This window comes from Triturus cristatus, chromosome 7 (genome assembly GCF_964204655.1).
Source record: "Triturus cristatus chromosome 7, aTriCri1.1, whole genome shotgun sequence".
NCBI lineage: Eukaryota > Metazoa > Chordata > Amphibia > Caudata > Salamandridae > Triturus > Triturus cristatus.
Window position 1 is genome coordinate 88,661,372 of NC_140590.1, and position 26,107 is coordinate 88,687,478.

The 26,107-nt window shown below is 46.8% G+C and overlaps 1 pseudogene; it reads left to right on the forward strand.

Annotated features, from left to right (window-relative positions):
• The first annotated feature begins 14,795 nt into the window (after positions 1 to 14,795).
• LOC146808890 (CCR4-NOT transcription complex subunit 10-like) lies at positions 14,796 to 25,374 on the forward strand (annotated as a pseudogene).
• The last annotated feature ends 733 nt before the right edge of the window (positions 25,375 to 26,107 follow it).

The window sequence follows — 26,107 nt, forward strand, 5'->3', positions numbered from 1 at the left end:
TTCGTCGTCGACTCCTATGGGTGCCTGAAGAAAGATGCTGACAGGCAGTCAGTGAAGAGTGTCCGGTGGATCCCAAGGCTGGGATCAAGAAGAGAAAAAACCTGCAAGCAGAAGGGACAGAGTCAAGGTCACTAGCCAGTGACCACGTGGAACCAGGAAGGAACCAGGCGATGTCGTGAAGAGTTGCAGGTGAAGGTGAAGCTTGTCGCTGTAGCCAGGAGGACCAGGAAGCGCCGAGGACGACCAGGACCAGGAGGCGAGCTGTCCCACGAAGGCTCTTGCTGTCGGCGGCGTCGAAGTTGGACTAGGACTCACCAAGCCTTGGCAAGCGGAACCCACGAAGAACAAAGGACTTGCTTCTGGTGCAGACCAGGAAGGTCTGGGGTGCTTCTTCTTTGCAGAGAAGCGGGAGCCAGTCTGGAGGAGCCAAACCAGCGCAGAAGATTTCAGGGTGCGTCGTCACAGAGGCCACTAGCCAGCGGGCAAGCAACCGGACAGACGCGGCAAGCAGGAAAATGCTGAAGGGCCCCACACAGGACTCGTGGAGTGTGGGGGGCTGATCTTCGGTGCAGATGGTGCTTGGGGTTGGGGCTTCTCAATCCCCGGTGCACAACTTCGAGGGTACCTCAGAAGCTGCGCTGTAAGGTACTAGCCACTTTTCCCAGGTAGCCGGTCCCACGTCGCTCGTCGCCTCCACGGATCTCAGCTCTGCTGCAGATGTGGATGAGGGTCGGAGAAGTCTGGAAATCAAGGCTCTGGTCGGGCTCTGCAGTCGGTTCCTCGTCGAACGTTTCACAAAGCAAAGGGTAGTCACTTGATGGTGCCTGTTTGCACAGGGTAGCCACTCCTTGGCTACAAGGGAGATTCTTCAGTCTTCTTCTTTCGTCGAATGTCGAAGGTCCAGAGTTTCTGTTCAGTTTTGCAGGTTCAGGATAATCTAAAGTCCTGAGGCCCAACTCCCACTCTTATACTAATCTGGGGGGCTGGGATACCTGCTAGGTCACGCCTTATGGGTGGGACCTGGGAGGGGGTGGTTACACCCACTTCCCTTTGTCCAGTTTCGCGCCAGAGCTGGGGCTGGAGTGCCCCAGCGCCGGTTTGAACTGGACTATGCAAGGAACACCTTGTGTGCCCCAGGCATGTCTCATTCCTTTCAGCCCACCCTGCCCCAATACACTAAAGGCTGTCTGGGGAGGTGCTGGCACCTCCCCAAGCAGGAAACCTATTGTCCAGGCCTCCCTGGCTGGGATCACTCCCAGCAGCAGGAGGTCAGACTTGTGTCTGTGGCAGCAGCATCCATTTTGTGATGCTGAGGCTTTGGTTAGAGATAAACAGCAAAGTAGGATTTTAACATGTCTCTCCCTCTAGAAGGGAGGAATAATATCCTCATCACCAGAAATGGTATGGGGGTATTATTCCAAAGTGTTAGACACCTTACACGACATGTTTTGATACAGCCCAACCATAGTTACCATAACCGTTTAAGATTATAAGGCACTTTAAGAGTATATGGTAGGCTATATCATAGAACAGCTATAAGGACTTGGTTCCGAAAGCTGCAGACAGGCTCAGCTCATGCTAGAGCACCATCTCACATGTTACCAAGCACTCTGCCTCCAGGATTGTTAAGGCCTGCCATAGGAGTGACTGATAGGTACACATGTGTCTATATATAAGGGTAGATATAGGCATACTATATCTAAGCAAGGGGTGATTACACGACCTTGCCCCAGCTGAGTGATCAGCCAGTTGTGCCTGATTGGAAGGCCAGACCAGGGGTGGCATAATACATGCTGCAGCCCCTGGGAGGCCTAGGGTACACCTATGCCCTGGGTACCTAGGGTACACTGTACAGGGTCCAATAAGGTGATCCTTACCAATTGGTTATGTACCTAGGGTACATGGAGTCCATTTTACAGAGAGAGCAGACAGCCTGAGACCCTGAATGGCAGGATCTCAGGCCAACTAAGTCGAAAAACCAGCTAGACACTAGGCAAAAAGTTGGGGGTAACCATAGTCAGATATCCACCTTCCTACACTTATCATTTATCAATTTTATCCTTTCAAGGAGTGGCAAGATCATAGATCTAACAATGTGCTCTATGTGTACCAATGGCCCTCCGACACCCTCAATAGAGACAGGAGGAGTGGTATTGATATGGCTACCCGTGGTGGTTTGGGTAAGCCTTCCATTGTTATCATCAGGCCTTACAGATACCCTACCCATAGGTGGCCCTTGATCAGAGTTTACCAAATCTACAGTTTTTAATAATTTGGGTCTCCTCCCTTTTTGAACAGTTTCTGTTATTTTTCTTTTTGAGGAGCCTCCAGTTTTTGCTCGAATTACGGGGTGTCGGTTGGCCATTTTAGGAAACAAAATATTGTTTGTTAGCGGTGTCTCCTGGAGAGGTGTCAAGACAATGTGGTTTGGGTGGCTTATTTCCTCATTGGTTAATGAAGATGGTAGCCTGTCCAATACATTTAAAGACTTGCCCTGATTTCGAGGCCCCAAAAAAGTGGCATCCAAACCCTCCAAATCCGTCAAATAATTTTTTGAGGAGGAAATCTCCGCAGATATGTCTTGGCACTGCGAGACTGGTGATTGTGAGAGTCTAGTAATAGTAGGAAGCATTGCAGAAGATGGGTTTTGTAGTGGCAAGATGTTGTGATTGCCCTCTGTCCTGGGGAGCTCTACGTAAGAATCCAGAAGTGTAGAGCCAAAGGAGTCTGCCTGAGTAGCAATAGTATTACGATGTAACGAGGCAAGAAACATATTAGGGGGAGTGATAAACGTCTCTCAGTACTTTCCATAGCTGTTACAACAACCCCTAGTGTTTTCTGTAACATCCTATCAATCGCAGTCAGGCTAGGCAAGGAAGTCATGGTACAGTTTTTCTGTTTGTTAATGGATCGATTTGTAGCAAGATTTTTTTTGCCCATAGTTCAGATGGCAATGCAGTCTCTATGTCAATGATAGCATATACCTTGTCTTCTCAATGATGATTATCCTGAGGGGTCGATACGACGGACCCAAGAGGGGTGCCCCAGCCCAGCCTCGGTCAGCCCCGGACGGCCACAGATGGCCCGCCCTTTGCCCGGGCTTAGCCCGGCGTGTCCCGCGCACGCCCTCGCGGGGCGAGGTACCAAGCGGACCTTTGAGCGCCTCCTGGCGCGTGTTCCGCTGACGGCGTGCCCCACGGGATCCTGGGTGGTGTAGTCCTCGGTGCCGGCGGAGGAAAGCCCGGCCGGTACGTCGATGAAAGCGGGGGGGGGCGGAGCCAAGCCCGGCCACAGGGACAGCGGGGCCACGGAAAGAAACTTGCTGAAAACACACAGGGAGACAGGGTTCTCTGCACCAAGCGGACCTTTGAGCGCCTCCTGGCGCGTGTTCCGCTGACGGCGTGCCCCACGGGATCCTGGGTGGTGTAGTCCTCGGTGCCGGCGGAGCAAAGCCCGGCCGGTACGTCGATGAAAGCGGGGAGGGCGGAGCCAAGCCCGGCCACAGGGACAGCGGGGCCACGGAAAGAAACTTGCTGAAAACACACAGGGAGACTGCTGCATTAATTATCTGGTTAGGGACAAGACCTCCTTCTTGCAGAATATCCTGGAAGTCCTGCCTGTTTTCCCTGGGTAACGTTTCTGTAAAGCTTGCCAGTGAGTCCCAGAGAGACCTATCATATTGTCCCAGTAATGCTGCCGCACTAGACACCTTAAAATATGAGGCTGATGTACCTCACATTTTCCTGCTCAAGGAATCCATTTGTCTCCTGTCCTTGTCCGGGGGGACGGATGATGAAGCTGTAATGGAGTGTGTTTTTTTGGCAGCGGCTATAAGGAACGAGTCTGGAGAAGGGTCGTTTCCCAGAAATAAAGGGTCTTGATCTGGAGCCTTATATTTCTTTAGAATTCTCACTGGAGCCTCTCAAAGGTAGGCTTGGAGCAGATCTGGGACCAGGGGAAGCAACAGTCTAGAGGAAGACCTATGATGTAAGGTCTCGAAAATGAGCAGTGAGGTTGTAGTGAGTGAGTCCCTTGCAATTTTCTCTTCAATAAGGCTGTGATTTGCACTTTATGCTCTCTCTTCCTGATTTACAGAAATGTTTGTGTCTGGTAAGAGGCTTATTAAAGGAAAACTCTAGGTAAGTTGATTTGTGAGAGGATACACTAAATCGTCCTTGACAACGGACTGTCTGCACCCCGAATCTAAAAGAGCAGTCGTCTATCTCCCATTAACACGTAGACTCATGTAATATTTGGGTCCCGTCTCCTGGTCATACAGGATGGAACAAGGGTTGCAGCTGATAAGAATAGGTTCCTCTTCTACTTTAACTTTTCTCTTCTTAAAAACGCGGTCAATGTGGCCCCACTAGCCACAATCATAACATGCAGGGCCAGTGGTAACAATGGTGTCAGGCTGTGCTATCTTATTCGGAGGGGGGGCTCTTGGATGATTTTTCTCATATTTCTGTCCCAGAACAGGAAAGGGTTTATGGGGTCTCTCAAAGTCAGATGGGGCTCCTCGTGATTGACACGAGTAAACGTGGTGGCCATTTCAACTGCCTGTTCTAAGGTTGCCCGGCATGCTGTCTTAGCCACTTTTGGGTAAGGAAGGGTAATGCCTCATGATATTGCTCCTGGTATATTTTGTCCATGATTTCCCCCTTACTAGATTCCAGAGGTTTTAGCCACCTATCAGCGGTGTCCTTCATCTATTAGAATAGTATTTTAGGTATATCCCTTTTTTACTCCTCTCTCCTTAAGAAACTGAGTCTATGGGTTTCGTCAATGACCCCTAGGCGATCCATAATTAACTGTTTGATGTCAGCATATCCGAAAGACCCATCTTTGCTGGCTATCTGGTAGGTCGCTTGTGCTTCCCCAGTCAATAAAAGGGCCAGATAGAAAGGACAGATTTCTACTGGCCAATTACTTGCCGTAGTGGCCCGTTCAAAATGTAAGAAAACCGCCACTGGATCTCCACCTGACACAAATGTTTGCAAAGGTATCATAGTCCCTGGTATGGGTTGTTCCCTTCCTTGGGCAGTCCCAGCAGCCAATTGCATCTGACCCTCTGACATTTTAATCATATTTTCTCCTTGTGATTTAACGACATTGGTAAACACAGTGCAATCAATCTCAGCCTGAATCTATGTTTCTCAAGGGCCCATTCTAGCTTGCTTCTCTCTAAGTTGATAAATAACATTCTCCATCTTGTCTGGATGGCGTTAAGTCTGCTCTCCCCTCCACTTGTCTGCTTCTGGCCAGCTAACACTGACAAGTACCATGAAATGGTGTTTACGTATTTAGTTTCACTATGGTTTATATTGAACAGAGTTGGGGTGTTTAGACCAGTCTCTGGATTAATGCTTTCCCACTTCTCTTCCTTCCAAGTCCTGCGTCAGAAGTCCTCCACTCCAATTGCCTCAGTACAAGAGAGAACAAGGCCGGTAAGTCACCTGTTGATAACTGTTTGGGCACCGCCACCACTTGTTACCACCAGCGAGTTTTGGTGTATGGGGAATCAGTGCGGACGCGCAGGCCAGTAGTATTTTAACTTGTTCTGATATTTTAATATAAATGCAAATATTTTTATCTTCTATTTTAAAAGATTCCTTTAGCTTCAATTGTATTTTAATTTAGTGCTCTCGGCTCACCTCTAAGAACTTTTTAGGTCTCGCCTAGCGGTGCAGCGCATGCGCTGCTCGCTTTGCGATCGCCTAGCGGTGCAGCGCATGCGCTGCTCGCTTTGCGAGGCATGCAGTATACACTATAGGTGAGGGAAGCCCCGCCCACTCCCATTCCCACTTTTTCATTGGCTTGTGGCTTTGCTGCTTCTAAATGCTGCCTTCTGATTGGTTTAGAGGCTGCTAGTCCCGCCTTATGACGGCCATGTCTCCTTCCACGGCTATTGGCCCCTTTACTGCTGTTCCCTGAGCACTACTTTATATCCCTGCCACCCCTCCCGCTGTACTGCCTTCACTTCCGCCCAACCCACTCCCGTTTTTCATGCCTTAATCACGCCCGCCGTGCCGTCTGCACTGCATTATGCATTATGTCTCGCGTAAATGCTTGTTTAGCAATTGTGGATGTCGATCGCAGTTGGGCTTCATTTGGTAAGCTGTTCGGTTTGTTTTGGGCTTCATTTTAATGGGATTGGGCTTGTTTTACAAGTCAACTCAGATGGAGTATGCTGGGGGAAGTGCTCACACTGCTTGCGGTCCTGTATGTTCTTGTTTCTTAATGGGGACATCATTTAAATGTGTCACCAAAGTGGGGCGTGCTTTTTAGCCTTTTGTTTAGAAATTTGGGATGTCGACCGACAGTTTGGCTTCATTTGGAAAGCTGCTCGTTGGTTTTGGGCTTCATTTCAAGCGGCATTGGGCTTGTTATACAAGTTAACTCGGACGGACTATGCTGGAGGAAGAGCAGAGCTGCGCATGCTGCTTGCGGTCCTGTATGTTATTGTTTCTTAATGGGGGCATCGTTTAAATGTGCCACCAAAGTGGGGTGTGCTTTTTAGCCTTTTGTTTAGAAATTTGGGATGTCGATCGACAGTTTGGCTTCATTTGGAAAGCTGCTCGTTGGTTTTGGGCTTCATTTTAAGGGGCATTGGGCTTGTTATACAAGTTAACTCGGACGGACTATGCTGGAGGAAGAGCAGAGCTGCGCATGCTGCTTGCGTGCCTGTATGTTATTGTTTCTTAATGGGGGCATCGTTTAAAGCAGGCACCAAAGTGTGGCGTGTGTGTTATATCACTACAGATGGAAGTAGCATCCCTTAAAATGATCGATGGCCAGAGAAACCGCAAAGCCTGGGAAAAAACTGGAACTTGATCACTTTTTATGAGTTACTTTGATTTCTCTTCCCCTGCTGTCATGGTGATCATTTTCAACCCCAGTCTTTTCTTCTGAACAGATCTCACACAAAGCACCACCCACCCGCACTCCCGTCTGCATTGCATTAGGTCTCGCGTAAATGCGAGTCCTCTTGCATTGCAAATGCTTGTTTAGCAATGGTGGATGTCGATCGCAGTTGGGCTTCATTTGTTAAGCTGTTCAGTTTGTTTTGGGCTTCATTTTAATGGGATTGGGCTTGTCTTACAAGTCAATTCAGATGGAGTATGCTGGGGGAAGAGCAGTGCTGCACGCACTGCTTGGGGTCCTGTATGTTCTTGTTTCTTAATGGGGACATCATTTAAAATGTGTCACCAAAGTGAGGCGTGCTTTTTAGCCTTTTGTTTAGAAATTTGGGATGTCGATCGACAGTTTGGCTTCATTTGGAAAGCTGCTCGTTGGTTTTGGGCTTCATTTTCAGGGGCATTGGGCTTGTTATACAAGTTAACTCGGACGGACTATGCTGGAGTAAGAGCAGAGCTGCGCATGCTGCTTGCGTGACTGTATGTTATTGTTTCTTAATGGGGGCATCGTTTAAAGCAGGCACCAAAGTGTGGCGTGTGTGTTACATCACTACAGATGGAAGTAGCATCCCTTAAAATGATCGATGGCCAGAGAAACCGCAAAGCCTTGGAAAAAACTGGAACTTGATCACTTTTTATGAGTTGTTTCGATTTCTCTTCCCCTGCTGTCATGGTGATCATTTTCAACCCCAGTCTTTTCTTCTGAACAGATCTCATACAAAGCACCCCTCGATTTTACTACAATATGTCAAAGCCTATCAGGTTTAAAAAAACGAGACTCAAGTGAAAGGTAAATTGCATGAGAGTGTCTGTTGTTTCCGAACTTGCCCCTTTAAATCCAAAGATGCTTGCTGTGGGCACCGCTGAGATAATATCTCTCATTGCCTTTTCTACATATGCTGATCAAAGCCAGGCTTCTGGGCATGCAGCCATGGGGGAGGATGAGGTTACCATGCACGAGCTGCATATCACACTCTTTCAGCTGCTGAGGTTTTATGTCTCAGTTAGGCGAAACGTATATTTATACATATATAACTATATAATTTACTAAAGGAAAAAACCTATAGATTTCATCTGCATGGGCAACAGTGAGATGAAGGCCAGTATGAATGAATTGGCAGCAGCTCTGATGCTATATTGTTGTTGAATCCTGCGTACGGTTTCCATGCCTAATTATGCAGAGCACAGTCGAACTCGCATTAATTAAGGTGCAAACTTGTTCTCAGGGTGACAGGAGCTACCACTTAAAGGTTTCTCATTTCTCCACCCAGCTCTTTATATAAAAAATCTCTCTAATGTGAATTCTAAATTGAGTGCAACTTGCCCTCATTGTTAACAAAATGCAACATCCTACTAGGAGGTTTGCTCAGCCACCCTGAAAGTGGTTTGTTTTGCTGTAGCTTGCTTATTGTTTTTTTCTACTAGGAGTGGTTTGTGGACATATATTGATAGGTTACGTGTTGCAAGGGTGGGGATTGCCACGTGAAGTCATGTCCATTGCTAGTTCATATATAAAATAGCAGGAATATGATGGGGCTGTCTCCAGACGTCTTCTCATGATATTTAAACTCACCAAAATATCGATTGAATGGAGTCACGGCTCAGAAAGCGCACACAGTATCTGATTTGTTCCAAATGCTTCTTGTTGAGTTTTAAAGTTCATCCCAGAGGCTTTGAAGCACCCCAAGTGCAATCTGACCAAGGTGTGCATTCTTCATGTGCACAGCTTTTAGTCTCCACTTTATAACCTACGATGGATAGCCTCTGCATTGTTGTTTCGCTGTTTGAGAGTGGCCATAAGAACCAGGTCTCATTGACAATCATTGTGTGCTCTTGCGCATGTTCTTCTAAGAGGAATGTGCACGATATTCTCTTCACATGAGGTGCAGGTGTCACAATAGAATATCGTTTAGCTTTAGAAAAGCAACACTTAAAATTCCACTGTCATACAATATGTGTATATCCTTAGTCACATGTCCTTTGGGGGCAATGTTTGGCCCAGACCATAGGTTTAAAAATGCCATTCTCTTTAAAGAATATATATATTTACATCCCATGCCAGTGCCTAGCTAAGGTTCACAATAAAAAATATATATTTTTACATAGCATTCTCCTAGCCCCTTATGGGGCTCAAAACACTCTAGTACCAGTACTTGCTAAGATGCAGGATGAATTAATATACTATCAATAAAATAGCATAGTTTCATTGGCATTTTTCATTAGATCTAATGTTTAGTTGAGTTCCAAATTGCAGCAGTCTTTTTTTGCTTTTAGTGTTGTAACTATAAAAACGCAGTCTGAACTCGCTGCGAGTGCGACCAGGGAATCTTAAGTGTCTAACACCAGCACTGTATAAATTTCATATTAAAGGCCAAGGCAGTGTTTTTGAAACTTAGTCTCAGGAAAAGGCTAACATTATTACTCATTTCAGGCTCCCTGGGGCAATGAACCTTCCCACTGCAGATGAGAAATGAGCTCATCCCCACTGCTAGTCTGGGAGCAAATCTCACATATAACATCATGGGCAAGACACCAAGGATTTCAGTGGTTTTTGTAAAGGGTGATGGCTATATATCCTAGTCAATAAAGCACCTTCTGCAGCGCGACCTTTAGCCTCGTTCCTTTATAATAGTCACGGAACTCCTTGTTGACTTGAAATATTTTTATAATGTACAGCAGTGGGAACTTTATCCCATAAATCATCTGGTTGGGGTCTTGTCGAAGCTTTATAATTAAGGCTTCCTGTTTTACGTTTTTACTGATTTTAAAGATAAATACAGACGGAAAAACCATTTATTTTCTTGTCTGTATTTATTTTTAAATGTGAATGAAAACGGAAATTGGGTGCTTTTTGAGTGATTCTAAATACACTTTGCCATGACTGCCAGGTCAAGAACTGTGTGGATTGATGGGTAAGGGGGTTTAAAAAAGGGATTTTAGTAGAGGGGCTTGAACAGCAGTAGATATGCACAACACTGATACTAAATCTGCATATTTTCATATAAGCGCATTGATTTATCTTCTGCCGGTGTTCATATCACTGAAACCTGGCAGGCATTCAAACGTGACTGCATATTTATTGGTTAAATAAATGTGGAAATATACCAGTTTCAGTTTTATTTTTATACACAAAACCCATAATAAATATGGATAAATACAGACGTAAATGTCAAACAAATAAATACCATATAACATGGAGCCCTAATTATAATGGAATCTGTTTGTACATTGTGCATGTAATTCGTTTGGATCCCTGCAGTTTTTGATTTATAGCATGACAAACTGAGTATATGTTTAGTTTTTATATGTTTTTGAACTGCAATGTATATGTAAAGAAATGTGCTTGAATCCTTCTGAGACTAAGCCTTTCATTCCTGAATGAACTCTGATGGCCTGCCTACATCTTCCTGAAATCCCGCGCCTTGGAGTTGACAAGTTTCTGCTTGCTGTCACCAGGGCCCAGTGTGGTGTAGGAGGGAGAGCTCCAGATTAAGTTTAATGAGCAAGGAGTTTCTCTATCTTGTCTTTTTGCTTTCTATGCCCTTCTGATAGTAAAAATGGACTGTACTGCTAGGGCATGCTACCACCACCAGCAACATCTGTTTAGTCATCCTCTTTATCTTGTGGTAAGGGCCAAGTCCTCAAAACACAACGTAGGAGAGACGAGGGAAAGAAAGGGGGCGAGGCTATCTCTGACTCCCTCAGAAACTTTTAATCACACATGACAGAGAAGCAAATCCTAAAGAATAAGGCAAAGTACTAGCCCTAGTAGGTGGGAAAATCTATAGAGATTTAAATACTGCCCTCACACACCCGAGAGTGTCATGCTTCATCATAGGGCCGCATCATACACCCAGGTGCAGACCAACACCTTGGGTGGAGCGCAAATTTTTTAAGAGAAAGAAATGATATATGATGAAGTCGAGTGGTGAGGGTACAGTGTAAAAGACAAATAGACAGAATCAACACAGCAATGAGGTTCTGACAGTACTGAAACGAATAGTCTCCTAAAGGAAGGGACCAAAGAAAAGTGCAGAGGAAAGCAAAGTATAAAACTGTCTCGAGGTTAACCCTCAATTTTATTCCTGTTAACCTCGGGCAGGGTTAAAATAAATGATATGGGGTATCAAGGGCAGGTAACGACCCCGTAATCCCCACTGCTAAAACCAACATGTTTCTGCCAGTATTCTCTGTGCCCAACCGGGTCACTCTGGCATTCGTCAGGGTATAGGTCCCTTGTTGTCTGGTCTCACCCACTATTTGGGTATGTATTACCTTGATACTCGGGGTATTGCCCCGGCGTTCCTCTATAATGAGATTTCCAAGAGGTTTTATACATAAGAGTTTACAGTTACAATTCTGAACCCGGAACGGCGGGGGAAGGTGCTCTTATTGTCACACTTACTCCAAAGAGACACTCTCTCTTGTGGCCCCACAACCGTCCTCCGTTCCGGGTTCAGAATTGTAACTGTAAACTCTTATGTATAAAACCTCTTGGAAATCTCATTATAGAGGAACGCCGGGGCAATACCCCGAGTATCAAGGTAATACATACCCAAATAGTGGGTGAGACCAGACAACAAGGGACCTATACCCTGACGAATGCCAGAGTGACCCGGTTGGGCACAGAGAATACTGGCAGAAACATGTTGGTTTTAGCAGTGGGGATTACGGGGTCGTTACCTGCCCTTGATACCCCATATCATTTATTTTAACCCTGCCCGAGGTTAACAGGAATAAAATTGAGGGTTAACCTCGAGACAGTTTTATACTTTGCTTTCCTCTGCACTTTTCTTTGGTCCCTTCCTTTAGGAGACTATTCGTTTCAGTACTGTCAGAACCTCATTGCTGTGTTGATTCTGTCTATTTGTCTTTTACACTGTACCCTCACCACTCGACTTCATCATATATCATTTCTTTCTCTTAAAAAATTTGCGCTCCACCCAAGGTGTTGGTCTGCACCTGGGTGTATGATGCGGCCCTATGATGAAGCATGACACTCTCGGGTGTGTGAGGGCAGTATTTAAATCTCTATAGATTTTCCCACCTACTAGGGCTAGTACTTTGCCTTATTCTTTAGGATTTGCTTCTCTGTCATGTGTGATTAAAAGGGCCAAGTCCTACCAGTAACCACTACACCTAACTTGCTCCCTGTCTAGAAGCCTGCCATCGTTTCAGGAAGAAACTTTCTTGGCTTGCTACTTTGCTAGGTTTTTTGAAGAAGTGAAATTACAGCAAATAGGTCTTGAGTTGCAAAGAAGAACATTTTTCAATAAAGCTTGTTCTGAATTTGATCTGTGTGGTCTACGGTATTATCCATTTTCTGTGAGAGGCCAGTATGTTCTGTAATGGACTAATGTAATGCTTCGTTCACATGTCCTGGGGACTGGTGCAGCAAAAATTGAGGTTGAAGTCTAAACTTTTTAGGTCGAGCATTCAAGATCTCTTGTATATACTTTAGTATATACTTATATGTGTATGTACTTTGTGGGCTCTGGAAATCTGTCTGCTTCCGCTTGGGGACTTTTTTTCTGTTCAACTGCCTCTTTTCAACTGTCTTGATTGAAAACGACCAGTAGAGGTCAGTAAAATACCAGAATTGCTTTCTGCTGAGGGAATTTCTTTTTTTTTCTGGCAACTACCTCTATTTAACTTTCTTGATAGAAAAACACCAGCAGAGGTCAGTAAAATAACAGAATCACTTTAGCATTCTCTAGATTCCAGTCCGTAGAAATTGTCTTCCAGGAGCACCCGTAGACAATAATATTTTTTTCAAATCTTGTATTTTGAGTGATATGACCACTGAAGGCCCTGCTTTTATATTAAAAACAGATCTTTGGACTATATCATTTCCTGCTCAGAGGCAGTTTTATTCTCCATTTGTTCCCATACCTGGCGTGTCACGCAGTTTGATCTTTACTTTCCCTCCCTGTTAAATCACAGTAGATGTTTCAGCACCCAGGCTAATGTGCTGCATAGCTAAATACATATGAGGTCCCAAAGGCGAGACCGATTGCATTGCAAATGCTTGTTTGTTCTGCTACCAGCTTTCCTCTTGACTCCCCCCTCTGTTTGCTCTCTGTTCTACTGCGGGTTTGTCCCCGTATGAGTGAAGAGAGCAAGCGAGTGAATTGGAGCTCATTTCCTGCTTCCGTATCTTGCGTAATTGCTGGGTTGTTGGGCTAGTTGTTTCAGAGCCTCAGTTATTTAAGAAGTATGACTCCGCTGACACGCAGCGGACGAGCGCAATGGTCTTGCAGCTAGCGCGCCAAAGGCAAGCCCGTCTGTGCCCGTTCGTGCCCCTCCGTTGCCAGGACCCCTTCTCCTCGGGCCTCAGCTACTCCACCAAGACGCGTTTACTCAGCTATAGAACTTAAACAGGTCAAATGGCTTGCCAACACACCTGATGCTCTCGGCGCATGTAACATGGTTATCCCCTTTTCTAATCTTGAGGGACCATTTGCATGCAACTATTGCCACTTTCAAAGCCTTAGATGGGGACAGGAAATTACAGCCCAGTGTGCTTTTCAGTGTGTTCCGAATAAGGTTGACCTAGTATTAGACAAGCTCTTGTCTATCACTAGTTTGGTGTCCCATAGTCCTACTCACAACTGGAGAGGCTTTCTAGCAAACATGCCACTGAAATATGGGATCTGGACTGTCTATGAGAAGGACAGGGCGCCCCGGGACCGCAGAGGGTTCGGTGAACCATAAGAGCGGTTGAGGTTTGAAAGAGGAGTCCCGTCAAGAGCTTGAAATATTCGGGCACTGAGGGGCCCGCCCAAAGGGAGGAGCGAACGCCGGAGAGCCTGAGAGAAGGGGAGTCTGTCTGTACATGTATCCTATAATGTCCTAATCTGTGTCAAACACGACGTCAGCACGAGATTGCCCCAGTGACTGTATCCTGAAACGCCAGAGAAAATGTGATGTGACTGCTTTGACAGTCACGCATCAGCGACAGAAACTGCGCCTACTTCGAGCTGCTCTAGTGAATGTGCTGGCACATAACGTAGACAAGGAGCACAAGCCCACAGCTGAGTATGTGTGTGCCATAAACTGTACAGAAGCATCAGCCCATGCCAGGACACAAATATTGCCACCCTGTTGAAAGGGTCACCTATTTCAAGATACTAAGGCGCGGAATTGAAAGAGTTTTAAGCAGTGATAAACGGCGCATTTGCACACACCGTTGATGCCTGAAAGGATACATTGCATATCACAATTAGGTGGATAATTGGGACAGCACTTACAACGGATATGGGAGATCCAGTTTGCTAAGCATCAGCAGTGAAAGCAACGTCAGTGCTATCAGAAACTTCTCAACATCGAAGTTGAGGAAGCAAGATTTCTGTGTGAGGAAAACAGCACTGTAACCCTGGGCCTAGTTCGCATAGTAGCGCTACGCGTAGCTACGCGAAGTGCACTTCGCACTACGCAAGCTACGTGAACTGCGTAGTGCACTATGCAAAATGCTGTTCACACTGATTGCACAGTGCCTGATGCTTGTCCGCACTGTGCAATCATTGCAAACGGCATCTTGCACAGTGCAAGCGGTCATTTTCTGCCGCTCGAGTAGGTTTGTACTCAAGAGACAGCTTTCTCAACGCGGACTGGTAGTTTCTAATTGCGAGCATACGCGACCACTCGCAATGAGAAACCTGACCTCCCTGCGTTGAGAATCTCGCCGGGAGGTCTATTTTCCCCGCTCGCGATCGGCAACTTGATGTTGCTGATCGCGAACGAGGAAAAAGTATTTCCGGGATATTTTTTGCTCGCTCGCCACGCGTTTTTGCACTGTGCTACGTGCAATTCGCGTAGCGCGTAGTTGGGAAAACTACGCGAGAGCGTAGCGTAGTCCTACGCCCAGGGTTACACTGTACCTAAGCGGTGGAGAAATCTTCGCGAACAGAAACTGCATAGCAGGCCCAGCAAGTTAATATTTAGCAGATTGTAAATAGTATTTAACAATAAAGGGGCGAATAAAACACCATGGCTGCAGACAAGGCAGGAGATCAGGGAACAGAACAGCATGACGCTTCTGCCACTTGCTCTGGAATCACTGATCAGGAAAAGGAGCTGCCAAATAGCGCATTGCAAGCTTTTCTGGCTGCAAACTATGAAGCATGTCTGCAGCATCCCAGCTGTCTTCAGGAAATCAACAAAGATGACTATAAAATATTTTTAAATACTGCAGTTGCAGAGTTTTATAAAAGTGAACAGACCATAACTGACAATTTAAAACAAACACTTCATCAACTAAAGAACCAGGTCCATTCAGCTGTTGAAGAGATGGATAGCTTGGATGATGTTGAAAACAGTATGCTGAACTTACTACAATCAGGCTGTCATTCTGTAGCACTTGCGGCAGTATTCCGAAGCAATATCTTTCGGAGCGAAGCTTTTCCAGTTCATTGAACCTTTTGGTAGACGTATTTGTCTGAAACCGTCTAGACCTTCCGCCCAAAGCCCTAATGGACCAATTACTCCAAACAGACGAGAAGAGAAGTTTGCACAGGCTGTCTGCTTCCTCTTGGTGGACCTGTATCTGCTGACCCATCAAACTGAGAAAGCCTTGCATCTTCTCTTGGTCCTGGAGAAGATGATTTTGCAGGGAAGCAGTATTACTAAAAACGGGAAAGATAACGAGACTGGTAGCAACAACAAAGATGCCTCTAACCAGAAAAATGAAGGGGGCGCTGAGGTACAAGCTGCAAAATCCAACATACACCAGTATAAAGTGAGAGCCTACATCCAAATGAAATCTTTGAAAGCGTGTAAAAGGGAGATACAGTCTGTTATGAATACAGCTGGAAATGCTCCTCCGTCTCTGTTTCTTAAGAGTAACTTTGAATATTTAAGAGGCAATTATCGGAAAGCAGTGAAGCTTTTCAATGGCTCAAATATTGCAGAAGATCCTGGTTACATGAAAACAGGTGAATGCTTACGAGGTATGTTTTGGAACAATCTGGGCTGTATCCATTTTGCCACGGGGAAGCATAATTTGGGAATGTTCTACCTTAAAAAGGCCGTGCTGGATAATGACACTGCCTGTGCACAACTGGCTGCGATGACGAAAGATCCAGGTAAGAAATGTTCCGGCCGACCCATGTGCACACTCTTGACCAATAAGCGGTATGAACTGCAGTGCAGCTGTGGCCATCAGTTGCTACACGTTGGCCGCCCCTGGCAGCTTTCGAGGGTTTGATAGAAGCTGTCCAGGTGTACCACTCACTTCCACGCTTTTGACTCAGACTCGCCGAATGCTGCATTGCAGCAAATAAGGGGAATTCCGAGCAGGAACTAAAAGGTCTTCCAAGCAAAAAGGGTATTGTACAATCCATCGTAGGCCAAGGATATCACCGAAAAAGAGGGGACGCTAGGTGGCGCACTAGCGTATGGAAGCCTTCATGTAAGGCTCCCGCAGTCCGGCGACAAATATCCGAATAAATATCCTTTAATAGGCAATATTTGGTGCTATCATTGCACGCAGAGACTCAGCAAGGGACCCGACGACTGATTGCCGAGTTTGATCGGAATTGAAGCGCCGCTGTAGGAGAGAGGCGCTCCGGAAGTTCCAGCGGTCAGGTCGGGTGGAGGAAGTGAGTTGCTCGGCCGGCTGCAGTTCCCAGGCAAGGTCGGGGCTGTGATTCCGGCCTTAGGCCTCCAGATCGAGCGAGTCACGAAGCGCGCCCTAAGGTACAAAAAAGGAAAACATCGGAGCACCGGGACCTTGAAGAGGGGACTGCCGGGGGTGGTAGCGACAAGGATCCCCCCCCCCCCCTAAGAGGGTTGGAAGCGATCGGCAGGCCGGGGGCTGGAGCTGGGGAGTGCCGAGGCTGCCCGGGATATATAGGGCCCTGATTTATCCTGGTTGGAGGCGCATGTGTTTTGTGAGCAGTTTACCCGACTGGCAGATCGGGAAGGTGCTTCTTCGATCCCCCCCTCCCTTACAAGAGGCAAAAGCGAACTGAAGAGGTCCCACACGAGGGGGTTGTGCATCATCAGGGACCACGGCAGGAGTGTGAGAAGGAGCCCCGGTGGCAGACAGGTGACGTGGCGCCTGGGGGTCGGGGTGCTGGCGCTATATTGGAACTTAATGCAGATTTCAGCAAAGATAGACTATTGATGACCATACTCCACCATGGGAGATCCACAAAGCCGGCACTAGCACTACCGGGGGAGATTGTATGGCTTGTTGTGCTGCGCTGGTGATTGCGCACGTGGCCCTGTCCCCAGAATCGCTAGTCGGGATTACAACTGTGGAGAATCGACATACGGTGGGATTCCACAGAGCCGCCTGAGTTGCCGGGAGTGTTGAACTAGGCTCCATTACATCAAGCAGAGCGCACTGAACTGCTGGATCTGGACTGCAGAGCCTAGGGTTTGAGTGAGGAGATCGGCGCCATCTTGGGTTAGAAGGCGACTGCGTCCTTTCAGGTCCACTGACTGAAACAGCATAGTGCATTGTCCTGAGATTCAGTAGCACTGATTGCGAAGGGGCATGAAGCATTGCCTGGCCCAGGGGCGAGAGACTTGAGACTGGGGGACGCATTGTGATCCTATCATAAACTGCTATCTGAGAATCCTATCCCCACCCTAACACTTCCTGCTGATTGTACCATATTGGGCCTGCTGGCTGGAGAATTGGAGAGTGGTCATACACGAAGTGCGATATTCTGCGCTGGCTAACAGTAAGGATGGGCAGGCCAGACACGAGACAGCCCAAGCTCACGTTTGACTCTAACAAGAAGACGACTAGACCTGAAGGGGTCCATCACAGCCCAGCTGGAACGACTGGAGCCGCGGGGGATTCAACAGACGCAGCAGCTAAACTACAAAAAGTTCTGCGCGAGATGCGTCAAGGGTTTGCGACGATCGCTGACAAGGTTGACAGAATGTCATCGTGCATGGATGCAGTGGTTCATAAATTGGATGCCCACGAAGACCGTCTGAAAGAAGCGGAACAGCGGATATCGGACTGGGAGGACACTACGGCACAGCACACTTCGCAGCTCTCCAGAATGGACAACCTGCTGCGAGTTATTGCGGCTAAAAACGAGGATTTGGAGGCGAGAAGTAGACGTAATAATGTCTGTATAGTAGGTATTCCGGAGACGACCAATGTGGGCAAAATGGAGGACTACGTTGAGAAGATGTTACTGGCGGCGATTGGTTCAGGAGTTTTTTCTCCGCAATTTATAGTGGAAAGGGCGCATCGATCCTTGGGCCCCAGACCGAAACCAGGTACGGCCCCCAGGCCAATCATAGCCCGGCTGCTGAACTATAGGGATCGGGATGCAACTCTACGGGCGGCACATGGCACGAAATCACTATCATATGATGGCAATTCCTTTACTCTATACCCTGACTTCACTCCGATGGTACAGGAGGAGCGGAGGAAATTTCTAGTTGTAAAGGCCAAGCTGCGCAACTTGCAAATGGACTACGCATTGCTCTACCCGGTAAACGGCGTTTACTTCGCATGCGTTACTTCGCATGCCATTACAACGCTGTCGTTAGTACGCACGCGTTGTTACTTAGCAAACCTTTACTACGCAAGTCGGAACAGCGACTTGCGTTAGGGGGGAGAAGGTGTTGGATTTAAAATCCAACACCTTCCCTAGTGTCCGCATAGACTGGAGTTGGAATAGTAAATTATACTATTCCAACATCCAGCACCCCCTACTGCACTTCGTTGTTCCGAATTGCGTAGTAAAGGTATGCGAACTAACAACGCGGTCGTACTAACGACCGCGTTGTAATGGCATGCGAACTAAACGCATGCTAAGTAACATCATATATTCCTCTACCCAGCTCGTTTGAGAGTCACGTACCAGGGAAGACAACAATTTTTCACAAATCCTCAGCAAGTAGAGGATTTTCTCAAACATTATAAGCGTGCTAACAGGCCTGCTGAGGGGGCAGAGGAAGATCCGGATACACTGCACGAGGAGATGGAGGAGGGTGAACAGTGAGAGGGGTGAACATTGATTGCATACTGTGACTATGGTTTTCTTTTTTTTCAGTATACGAGTATGGGGCAAGAGATATGAGAATGGGGATCTTGGCTGAGAAGGACATTGCACTGTAATACGCATTCTGATTGTTCCTTAATTCTGTAAGCACAGGGGTGCATGTGTAATTTTGAGACCTCCACATTATTTGATGCTCCTCAGCCCGTACTTTGTGTTTTCTCTTTTATATTGTATACTGATAGTACTGCTTGGTGATGCGGTACATATGTTGCCTATGGTTATAACGCTGGACACCCCTCTGGGTTACCATGCCGGACTACAAGTAACATTGTGGTTTTGGCGATACTGAGGGGAATTAGTGCTGCCACCTAGAAATGGTCCCCGAAGGGAAATACCCTCGAGTGTCTTTGTTGTGTGGGGAGTCTACTAGCCCTAGTTCTAGGGGCAATTGTGGGAGGGAAGGGGAGGGTACATGGCTGGCAGGTTGGGGTTTGCTTCAGTGGGAGCGGGGAGGGTATAAAGTGCTATACAAAGGGCATGGTGTTTGGAGTTGGTTAAAGGGGGTGGGAGACTTGGGACAGTTGAGGGTTTTTTTCCTACAGGGGAGGGTGGTGGGAGAAGTTTATTGGAATGCTGTTTTGCTTATTCATGAAAGTCCACTGCTGTGGTTGCTGTGGCTAATCTTGACACGACTACAGGTTCATGGGAAATGTAACATGCTTTACGAAATGTGGCTATTCCGATTATGGGGATTTGATGAGTGATGGCAGATACTGAACGGATAACGAAAATTACAGTCTTATCATGGAATGTGCGAGGTTTAAATGATGCCAGAAAGTGCAGGAGGGTAGTGGTATATCTAGAGCAGCATCAGGTACAAATCGCATTATTGCAGGAAACGCATTTGAGTCCACGTTCTACTTATGCCTTGGCTAGCAAGTGGGCAGCGGTACGGAGTTTCTCTTCCTATTCAGCGTATGCCAGGGGCGCTGCAATTTTAATTAAAAAAACGGTGCCTTTTGTGAAACTAGGTGAGCATGCGGATACAGAGGGGAGAGTTGTCTTGTTATGGGGCAGGCTTGGTACTGACACAGTCACAATAGTAAACTGTTATGGCCCTAACGTAGATTCGCCCGAATTTTTCACACAGCTTTGGGGAAGGATACTGAACATGGGGTAAATGCATATTATATGGGGAGGAGACTTTAATGTTGCAATGGTTCCAGGATTGGACAGGTCTGACGGCAGCCCTCAATATAATAGACATGCAAGGGATGCTTTAGAGGGTATAATGGAGGAAGGGGGACTGATAGATGGTTGGAGGTTTGTGCATGCTGGGCTTCGGGAGGGTACACACTTTACCACATACGCCAACACGTGGGCCAGACTTGATTACTGTTTTTTGTCTCGAGGATTGGTGGTTAATTTAGGCAGAGTTACGCACTTACCGAGGTCCTATTCGGACCATTGCCCAGTTCTGGTTCAAATATCAGTCCCGGGCTATGATAGGGCCGTACCAACTTGGCGTATGCAATCCACGGCACTTCAGGATACACAGTTTAAAACAGAATTAGGAGAGGAAATTGCAGAGTTTTTTCCTCGCAACAAAGGATCGGTGGATAGTGTGAATACCATCTGGGAGGCGTTTAAGGTGACGGTCAGAGGGTACTACATCTCAAAGAGCTTTGGGGTACTGAGAGACATTCGAGGGATGCTTAAGAAACTAGAGAAAGACCTTAAGGAGATGGAATCTAGGATGGCCCGGGAGCCGATGGGCCCCATTCATAAGGAATTTAGAGAAAGGCTCACGCAATATGAAGAGGAAGCAGATAGGTAGGCCAAATTCAGAGGTAAACATTGGCAGGCTCGAAGATACTGTGAGGGAGAGAGACCGGGTCGAGCCTTAGCAGAGATCACTAGACATCCGCGGTGCAACACACACGTACTGGAAATACGTACATCGGAGGGTGGAACACACCAGGATACGAAGGGTATACTAGGCCTCTTCACAACACATTATAAGGAGTTATATGCTACACAACGCGCTCGGGAGGTCCTATTTGGGAACTTACTGGATGATGTGGCACTATGCTGGCTGAGCGACGCACATAGGAAGTTCCTTGGAGCCCCGTTCGAACTTGATGAAATACGAGATGCAATCATGTCTCTTAATAATGGTAAGGCGACTGGCCTGGATGGTCTGCCGGCGGAATTTTATAAATGTTATATTGATATAATGGCCCCAGTGCTCAAAGAGGTCTTTGAGGAGTCTTTGGAGATAGGCATATTGCCAGGGTCGATGAGGGAGGTGGTGATTACCTCTTTGCTAAAACCAGGTAAAGACCCCGCTGCATGCGATTCGTATAGACCGCTCTCTCTGATAAACTGTGACGCGAAGATATTGGCGAAGGTACTTACCACTAGGCTCTCCCTGCTTATGACTAAGATAGCTCTTCCGGATCAGGCAGGGTTTGTCCCCGGGAGATCCACGGCCAGTAATTTGCGTACCCTATTCTCTATGATCCAAACGATAGCGCCAGACCTACCTGTAGCTGACATATTCCTTGATGCCACAAAAGCATTCGATTCGGTCGAATGGAGCTACCTGTTTGTCATTTAGTACAGGATGGGGTTTCCTAAAATATTCGTGGCATGGATAAAGTTACTTTACACTGAACCAACGGCGAGAGTACTAATCAATGGTGAGCTGCCGGACCCGATTGCCTTGACCAGAGGTACCAGACAGGGGTGTCCATTGTCCCCATTGCTCTTCGCGATTGCGATTGAACCTTTAGCATGCCGTATTCGACAACTACACTACACAAAGTGCTTTTAAATGTTTCCAACGTCAGATAGATGTATCACTTTATGCGGACGATTTAACGTTGTATGTGGTAGATCCGCAGACTAACCTCAATCCACTGCTCAGGGAATTCTTGGTGTTCGGTCGATTGTCTGGTATACAAATCAATTGGAAAAAATCACAGTTTTTTCCCGTGACCCCCGCGGTGGCCCGATTCTCATTGGACTATCCGATTGAATGGTGTGAAGGAGGAGACGTTAAGACTGAATTATGGCACTGCCATCACTAAATTGGCAGAGGATGTTACACGGTGGATTTCTTTACCTTTCACCATGGCTGGTAGGGCTTCACTAATTAAAATGGTGATTTTACCTCGATTTTTATACTTGTTCCAGAATATTCCGTACTATCCCGGTGCGTTTTTCAAACGCTGCGTTCTGAGCTGTTACGGCTGTTCTGGGCTGGCAAGCAACCGAGATTGGCGTGGTCGATTATTACCCAGCCATATATCAGCGGGGGATTTGATGTCCCAGATTTTCTAGTTTATTATCTGAGCGCTCAAGCCCATTTCGCATACCATTGGTTTGCGCCTACGCCATTCATGCCGCAACTGGCTGTGGAGGAAGGGATAGCTCGACCTCTTCCACTGAAGGACATTATTCATGGCCCAGTAAGTGCAATAGAGACGCCGGCCACTTCGGTAACGTGCACGATAGATGCGTGGCAGCGGATACTACGCAGAATACCAATTGATTTTCTGTATGCACCGACTTTGCCACTAGTTTATCATCCGGGTCTATCCCTATTGCAGGAAGGGGGGTTCCAGGTGATGTGCTTTAAGATGAAAATCTGCTCCTGGGGCAACCTATTCGTGAACGGTCAGTTCAAAACGCGGGAACAATTGTTTCAGGGCTATCGCCCTACACCGCTAGACATCTTTTATTATGTCCGGCTGCGGCAGGGATTGAGGGCTGCTATACCGCAGTTTCCGGAGGAACCTGAAACAGTGCTGCCATTGCAAGTTCTGCTTACATCTGCGGATGGAAGGCATCTAGTTTCTCACCTATACCGTAGCATCCGAGAGCAATGTGAGAGTGGAGAGTGTAGAGCGTTCAAGCACTGGTTGATATCGGCAGGGACATAACGGAGGCACAGTGGGCATATTGCTGTGAGCTCACTTCCAAGATCTCGGCCAGCTGCAGGCTACGAATTATCCATTATAAGTTTTTGCAGAGACTGTACTACACGCCTGAAAAAAAGATGAGGTTCCACCTATCGGATAATGACAGATGTGAGCGATGCAACTCGGAAGGAGCAGGCTTCTTACACTTGGCTTGGACATGTCCAGGCGTGGCTGACTACTGGACGCAGGTACACACAGCACTACAAGCTATGTTGGGTGATACGGTTGAAAGGGACCCGCTCACTATGCTACTGGGATATACTATGCAGCTACCCAAGTCGAGCAGGAAGTTTGGAAACATTGCACTTTTACTAGCAAAGCGAAGGGTTGCATGTAGATGGGGGAGGGGCCGTGCACCGAAATTTAAGGATTGGATAAGTGATTTACTATATTGTCAAGAACAGAACACGGTATATGCCGACACACAACCATTGAGCAGTAGGGCCAGGGACATATGGGATCCGTTAAGGGAATACTTGGTAGCCAATACAAATTCCTCTGAAGATGGACGTCAGGTAGAAACGGATACAGCCCTGGATATGGGATTATAGGATCATTGCCCTACAGATATAACTAAGGCTTAGTTGCAGATCTATAAGGGTTTGCTGTGTTGATGAGTCAGTATAGATGGGATTATTGTACATTTGATAAGATGATCCATCATGTTGATGTACTATGACTATTGAAGCGCTGAAGATGAGGGGGAGTTGGATAGCCTGTTTGCAGGGCAAGGGTTATGACATAAGATTTATAGGGGTATGTAGAGCTGTTATAAATATATTAATATGCGACATAGACGTTGGACCACAAGGATGGGAGGCACGTACTGCACTGATGTTATGCTTGAATATCCCCTTGATTTATGGACCTTTATTGCTGACTCATTTTTATGACCTCTCGAACGGAGGTCTGTCATGTTCGAGGGGGCTGTAATTTTTTGGAACCTGTTATGTATGTAACCACATTTGTATGCCTGGTAAGACTACAGCAATCACGGATTTCTGTTTAGCATTATGATTATGGACATCCATACCCCAAGTTCACCTTCACTGTTACTATAAAATGAAGGAAAAAACGGATAAAAACTTCTTGGACCTTGGACTACTGTGTATCAAGCTGCGATGGAAAACAGGTTATGTTACTGACCCTTGCCCCCGGGCCTCCGGTTTGTCGGTAAAAATGGCTGTGTATATATGCGAGTGTAACTGAAAGGTTTTGTTGAATGCAGCCGGCCCGTGAGGTTGTAGGCATGGTGCTGTGATAATTTGTAATGATACAATAAAGGTCTTTGAAATCAAAAAAAAAAAAGAAAAGGATCTCACCGAAAAATAGTTCTCGCATCACAGTCTGTACAGAATGTTGTCTATGACGATGGGCAGTCCTCCGCTATTTCTGTAGCCAGCATGGAGTTTGCAGCCATCTGTCTAAGAAATGCTCTGCTTTTACTTCCTGAAGACCAGCAAGACCCCAAGCAAGTGAACGGTTCTAAAGCTAGTAGCCAGGGGAATGTAGATAACTGCAGTGAAAAGAGTGAAGCTTGCAGCAGTAAAAGCCATGAAGGGGAGGCCTTCATCACAGCTCCACGCTCGAGGTGTTCCATACTTGCCTGCAGTGCATATGTTGCTCTGGCATTGGGTGGCAACCTCATGGCCTTGAATCATGTGGAGAAGCTTCTCCAGCTACCAAAACCATCAGGCTCATTAAAGTTCCTGGGCCACTTGAATGCAGCTGAGGCCCTGATCTCTCTAGACAGCATTTCTGATGCCATCACACACTTAAATCCTGAGAATGTCACAGGTGTCTCCCTGGGAATCTCCACCAACGAACAGGATCAGGGGGCTGACAAGGGAGAAACTGAGCCAACAGAATCTTCGGGAAAGCGGACGCCTCCCTGTTCCCCAGCGTCGGTCACAACCACACGGACAATGATGCTTTTTAGGTCTCGCCTGACCCAGCGCATGCGCTGATCTGGCGAGACTTATTGAGAGGGCTCCAAAAAGTGCTACCAGCCCAGCCTAGAGCTACAGTACATGTGCGCGGGTGCGCGTGCAGCGCTTTACCGCGATTACTTTCACTTTCACGGCCGCACGGCCACTTTGAATAGCCAATAGGTCTCGCTTTTGGGACTTTATAAGAATTTAGTTATACAACTGTTGCATGGATAAACACTTATAAGGTCCCAAAGGGGAGACCTATTGGCTATGCCAATGCTTGTTAATCTCGGCAGCGCCTACTGCCTACGAAGCGAGTACGGCAAAGCACGCAAGTGTCTCCCCCAGGCTGCTTCCATGATTCACCCAAAGGAATCCCACCGAGGCTATTCTGCTGAACTACAGAATGGCAACACTCAGCTCGCCCTACAGATCATCAAAAGACACCAGCTGCTGCCTTCTGTAAAGACATTATCAGATGTCGAAAGAAGCCGGTCTTCCAGCGATTTATCCACCCATGCAGCCTATTCAGATGCCAGCCTTCGCTACAGTGCAGAGGAAGTGATCTGGAATCTATTTGATGGACAGAAATACCACCTGAAACAAACCCACAGGAGGGTTACTGTCTGGACTCTTGGAGGTTTTGAGGGTCTCATCTGCTGCATCAATAAATGTCATCCTGGACTCCAAAAGAAAAAAATATGGATCTACTGAACTCTGGCTCCCCCTGATCTAGGCTTTCTTACCGAGACCTGGCTTAAACCCTCCTCTATACCTGCCATCACCTTAGCTCTTCCTGAAAAGTATTGCATTTTAAGATTAGACAGGGATAATAAAGTGGGCGGAGGCATTGCCATAGTTTATAAAGAATCTCTGAAAGTCTCCATACTTGACACTACCTCGGATGATAATATGGGGATCTGTATTTTTAAGATCGAATTCACGCCCCAGGATTGTTGGAAGGGCACCCTTGTGTATCATCCTCCTGGCCCTCTCAAGGATTTTACTTTACAATTGATGGAAATAATCGCTCTTCATACCATTTCTTCCAAACAATTCTTGTATTGGGAGATTTTAATATTCATAGTGGAAATAGTGCAAATATAAATGTTCTTTTCCTTGCTGATTTGGCCTCCCTAGGACTGAAAAAGATCAATGTAGGGCCACACACTCTGCTGGGCATACTTTGGATCTTATCTTAACTAACTCACCCGTATACTCTCTGAACCTCCGTGCCCTGTGGTCTGGTCTGATAATTCTTTAATTAATTTTCAGATTTCTGGCACTCAGGCAGCCTG